This window comes from Bicyclus anynana, chromosome 18 (genome assembly GCF_947172395.1).
Source record: "Bicyclus anynana chromosome 18, ilBicAnyn1.1, whole genome shotgun sequence".
In the NCBI taxonomy this organism is placed as follows: Eukaryota; Metazoa; Arthropoda; class Insecta; order Lepidoptera; family Nymphalidae; genus Bicyclus; species Bicyclus anynana.
In genome coordinates this window covers 15076128-15082127 of record NC_069100.1, presented here as the reverse complement: position 1 = coordinate 15082127, position 6000 = coordinate 15076128, and the positions used below count along the sequence as shown (strand labels likewise).

Sequence of the window (6000 nt, the reverse complement as noted above, 5' to 3'; positions counted from 1 at the left end):
CGTAAATTATATTATACACTAGCCGTCGCCCCGTCGTTTCACCCGCGTAGTTCTCGTTCCCGACGGAATACAGGTATAAAATATAGCATATGACATTCACAAAAAACGTGACTTTCTAGTGGTTGATTAATAATTTTTAATATCGGTCAGTAGATCTGTCATCTACAACACCACAAACTTTCCCTCTATATAATACTAGCGGACGCCCGCGACTTCGTCCGCGTAAATTTCGATGTCAACTTTACTACTACCCCTACCCTACCCTACCCCTACCCTACCCTACCCCTACCCTACCACTACCCCAACCCTACCCTACCCAACCCCTATATCTACCCTACCCCTACCCTACCCTACCCCCACCCCCACCATACCCCTACCCTACCCCAAACCTACCCCTACCCCCACCCTACCCCTACCCTACCCCAAACCTACCCCTACCCTACCCCTACATTACCTACACCCTACCTCCATCACACCTACCCCTACCCTCCCTTTACCCTATCCCTTTCCTACCCCTATCCCACCCGTACCCCTATCTCACGCCTATCCTACCCCTACCCTACCACTTCCCTATCTCTGGATCTACTGGACCGATTTGGAAAATTGTTTTACCAATAGAAAGCTACGTTATTTGCGAATGTCATAGGCTATGTTTGATCCCCATATTCACAACGGGACGGGAACTACGTAAATGAAAGCGCCGGGCGTCATGTAGCGGAATTTCTGCGTCTTTTAGAAATTTTGTATTATCTCCGAAACTATTTAAGTAATTAACATACTGTAAAGGGCAACTCTTATCTCCATAATATCCTTGTGATTATTAAATAATTTATTTTAATAAGGATTAAAGTTTAGTTGTATAAATAATGACGTAAACCTAAGTATATAAAATTAATAATTTTTAAAACACAAAAGGTACTATATCTGCTAATATATAGAAGATAGATATATGGTGTCGCGGACTTTTTTGTAGAACTTTAAAGATACATAAAGTCTCTATACATTATTTTCAATTTTACTCAATAGTTAAGGCAGCGCAAGCGAATAAGTCTATTTAAGAGGATTTTCAGTCCGACCTGTATGACAAAAACTATGATAACTCGGCTAATATATATGATACCAAAATATAATATAGCCTATAGCACTCCTCGATAATGTAGCATTCTACTGGTGAAAGAATTTTTAAAATCGGACCAGTAGTTCCGAAGATTACCCCATTTAAAAAATGTGACAAACTTACAAACTTTACCTCTTTATAATATTAGTATAGACTAATCTAAATAACCATAGATTACAAAAACCATACAAACATCTAAAAGAAGAAACATAGTAGGTACAACAACTAAACAAACTAATTAGTATAGTATCTATAAACATTTCGTTCATAAAAATAAAGTTTATAAATTACATTTGTTATAAAATTCAACTTCACCACATTCATACATTTTGCTTGTTTACACGTTGTCATATGTCTTGTGCGCATTGTTTTCTACCCAACGATATTTTATATAGGTAGACATTCATGATATTTAAGATTTAAGAGTGTGCAATATGTAATTTGGTGGTTACAAATGGTCCTGGATCTCAGATTCTGGAAAAGTTAGGAGCCTGATATTTGGGTAAATGATATTTCAAAGCGCTCTTAAGACTTACTACACACTAAAGCCATACTGGAGGAGTAGTAAATTTATTTATTTTAAATTATGTAAGGTTTGTTCATAAAAAGTTATAAAAATATATTATTAACCATATCTAATTGTTCTAAGCTTATTAATCAAATTTATATTCATTAATTTAAGAACAGGTTAATTATTATTAGGTGTGTAATGATTAGTCTTTTATACCCTCATTTTTAATTTGTTTATTGGTAAACAGTACTCATCAAGAAAGGCTGTAATATACATAGATACAAATACTTCACAAAATACAAACACATTATATTATATATTACAAAATAGACAAACATACATTATAAAATTGTTTAGCAATAAAAATAAAAGTTAAAACAATTGTTAGAAATCTTCTTCTTTGTTCTTCAGATGATATGACACAGGTCAAGCCCTTATCAGTTCTCCGTCCAGTAGCGTAATACACCGGGCAAGAAGAATGACAAGGGCTCGATACTGTACATTTATCTTCTCTTCTCTTCTGTTCTTCGTTTTTATTTGAAATAAAGAAGGTGATAAAAGTTGATTTTACACACTTTTAGTTAAGCTTCTAAGCTTTTGTCTCACGAGCCGGATGTAAAAATATTCGTTTTTTGATAATAGTTACATAAAATACAAATATATTAATATATGTGCTACAAAAAAATTAAAACTTCAAATTACCGTGTGTTTGTTTGATTTACCAATATAGATTTAAAATTCAATTGTTGATTATAATCCCGTATGATTTTTTAAAAAGAGCAACTGTCGAGTTTCTTGCCGGTTTCTTCTCGGCAGAACCGGTGGTAGAATCTTTACAAATAGTCAAATGACGTATCAAAAGTGCTTATAAACTGAGCCTACTTGAAATAAATATAATTTTGATTTTGAAATAAAAAATATTAAAATTTATCACCTCCTTGTACACAAACATGCTATAGCGCCATCTAGTGACAAGTGACAGTACTAAACGTACGTCACATTGAAACGCAGGTGTTCAGGTTTTTCATATGTGTGGTAAAACATACGAGTGGATTACTCTGTAAGCAACTGACATGCTTGCTCTAGAGTAAACAACTCATAATTAATGTTCTTCTAGAAGTCTTCTTGTACCATTCATCGTGAGGCAGCATATCTGTAATGGGAAACAGTGTGATTATAACTAGGAAATATTCGATTTCTAGTTCGTTCGTTCGTTCGAATAAGCTCCGAAACCGTTGGACCGATTTCAAAATTCCTTCACCAATGGAAAGCTACATTGTCAGCGAGATACTTGGGCTATATTTTAACCCCGCATTTCCACGGGAATGGGAAATAAACGGGTGCAACCGCGGGTGCGTCTGCTAATGAAAAACCTAAAACTTTAAATAACAGTGTTCACACTTATTGCCTATTTTTTTTTTAGTTTTTTTTTTATTATTTATTATTACAAAACCAACGAATCTGTTACTAACCCTGCAAGCTAATTCACTATCTTTGACGTATGCTAGTTGACATATAAGAAATTCTATGTAACAAATGTCATCCGGTGCTCACTGGTGGTTATCATACAGTAGGTAAATGACATTTCTCAATTGATTTGATGTTTATTTTTATAGGTTGATAATAAAGACCAAAATAGTGAATAGGCCAGCTGGTCTAGTCGTTATATTTTTAAAGTTTAGTGTATTTAAATTATATTTTTGACGGCCTACGTGGCGTAGTGGTATGCGCAGTGGATTTACAATACGGAGGTCCTGGGTTCGATTGCCGGCAGGGCCGATTAAGGTTTTCTTAATTGGCCCAGGTCTGGCTGGTGAGAGGCTTAGACCGTGGCTAGTGACCACCCTACCGGCAAAGACGTACCGCAAAGCGATTTAGCGATGTCGTGTAGAAACCTAAAGGGGTGTGGATTTTCATCCGCCTTTTCACTAGTAAGCCCGCTTCCATCTTAGATTGCATCATCACTTACCATCAGGTGATTGTAGTCAAGGGCTAGCTTGTAAAAAAAAACATATAAAATTTAAATAAGCTTGTTTCTTGGCAATACAATAATATTATTTTTTATGTATGAGAATGCATTAACACATTAGGGCTTAACACCTACGCCTGGTTGACAGTTGACAACCATGAGTATTTCGAGCAAAGTGTTCTAGGGCTCGCATCAGTAGGTGTAAGTTTGTTTAATCAACGAATTATCTTATGAAGACAAGGCATTGTCGAAAAATCGCGGTGAAATCCAAAATATCACAATAGGACGGTATTTTCGCCGCCGCTATTGGTCGACAATGTCTTTTTGCCTTCACGAAACTTGTCGTAGCGATTATTTTAGATTCAGGTGGACCATATTTTTGGTCCGTAAATTAAACTACTATTAATAAAATATATAATAATAAATGATAGTAAGTTTATCTGTTTATGTCTCGGACCCCTCGATGAACGGCTGACTTCATCCTTTCCTTTCCTTAGGAGCATCTGAAAAAAAAAGAAAAACAACAATTAGTACTGAATTTAAGCTACCATTACAATGGCGCCCAACGTGGGACTCAATAAATTAAAATTATCTCTTCAAAATATTCGTTTGAAACAGACTTGCACCTCCCAAACTATTACTCTTAGTTAACTTTACAAAGGCGTCTAAAATTAAAGAAGTGGGCAAATTAGTAAACAGGTCTATACATAATCAAGTTATTTGTTTTCTCTATGATATAGTAATCCATATTCGGCTCATTGCTAAGCTCGAGTCTCAAAAGTCTCATTGTAAACTTTTTAACCATGAGAGCTAATGTGGTCGAATTTCGGGCGGAATAACATTATAGGTTTAAAAATCTATTGGTTCGGAACGGTAATGGTTATGGTCATCATTAATATTTCTTTTCTATAAAAATAAGTGGAATGCAATGCTTATACAAATTATATACATATTTATTAGTTATATAGTTTTCTCAACCCGCAAAGAACACATTAAAGTAAAAAAATACTCAAGCTTAAAATAGAACTCAAGATGTCGAATGTTAAAAAAATTATATAAAAGAGAAGATCTAAATAAATTTATAAAAAAACATTAATACCAAATTGAGATTCGAATTAAGAACATACAAAAATGTATAAAAATTACCCAGCGATTTGATATAAAATATCAAAAAGAAAAACAAAATGAGCAAACCGAGCACGACACCACGTCACTGGCACACTCTAACTAAGATTTATTATAACGTCCGGCCCGAGTAATGACCCGTGAGAAACACATTGCTAAAATCACGCCCGATTGCGTCGAGCGCTCAACGCGTACTGACCGATTTGAAGGTCCCGCAGATGGCATGCGTTGCGAGCCGCCGCCAGTCGATAACAGATGGCGCTAGTGTGTTAGTGAGGGTTGTTCGGATAATAATCGCAATCACTATTGAAATTAAATATTGATGGCAATTGTTATTGTCTCTTGGGAATGGTGCAATGGAATTAGCCCGTGTAAGTGGGTGGGCACTGTAATTTGGTTTTGGATGGGTTGATATTAGTGCAAGATTTTGAACATAATTATGCTTATAATTTTTTTTATAATTAAGTTGATCTGTATCTTGACGATAAAATACACGCATTCTTCTTATTTTTAATTATTTATTTAAATTCAACCTTTTTTGATTTTTTTTCAAAAATTTTCGAGACAGTACGTTTTTTTAGCTACCATGCTACACTAATGCGGCTTGTTCGGCCCAGGATGAAGATTTTTTGAATCTGTAAAGATTTGGCTTAAAATGCTCTTAAAGGCACATGGAGCAATACCACCAAAGGTATTGTTAAAAAATCCTTAGATGCTTGTAAAATCCTAAATTACACAGCCTTCTCCATACCTTACGCAATAAGCACTTATAGGCATAATTGTAAAAAATGGAATTACATTATTCTTTAAATAAATGTAAACTGATTCTTATAACATTTTATACACTGTGTGACGTTTAAATCACATTTTTCAATTTTTTTTAACTATTTTAAACATGTAACCGATTTTCCTATTGACGTCGTAAAAGACCGTGTGCGACAACAGTCCAGCAGGCGGGAATCGAACTTAGACTCCTCGGGGTCGAGTCCAGCTCCGTTACCATTCAGGCTGATGATATAGTATGCTGATTTTAGCTTATAATAATACTTCTTGTAAAAAACATGGCAGCACGTGTCTCTCGTCAGTAAAGTTGCCGCTACTCGTCACAAGATGGCGCCGCGGTGACAACAGGCAAGCGGAATTGTCCACGCAATGACCGCGAAGGGAGTTTAGAGTGCAAACACTTGTTTGACGCTGTTTTATGCGAGTTAAACAGCCTTTATATATAAAATATAACTTTTGTTGACCTAAAATGTTTGTATTATACGTCTCTATGCG

The 6000-nt window shown here is 35.3% G+C and overlaps 1 long non-coding RNA gene across 1 annotated transcript in view; it reads right to left on the bottom strand.

The window, feature by feature from the left end:
* Positions 1 to 503: 503 nt before the first annotated feature.
* The window catches only part of LOC112055498 (uncharacterized), a 68908-nt gene continuing 63411 nt past the window's right edge, over positions 504 to 6000 (bottom strand). The window contains exon 4 of the long non-coding RNA XR_002887506.2: positions 504 to 4100. This is a non-coding gene — a long non-coding RNA (uncharacterized LOC112055498). The remainder of the gene's footprint in view (positions 4101 to 6000) is intronic.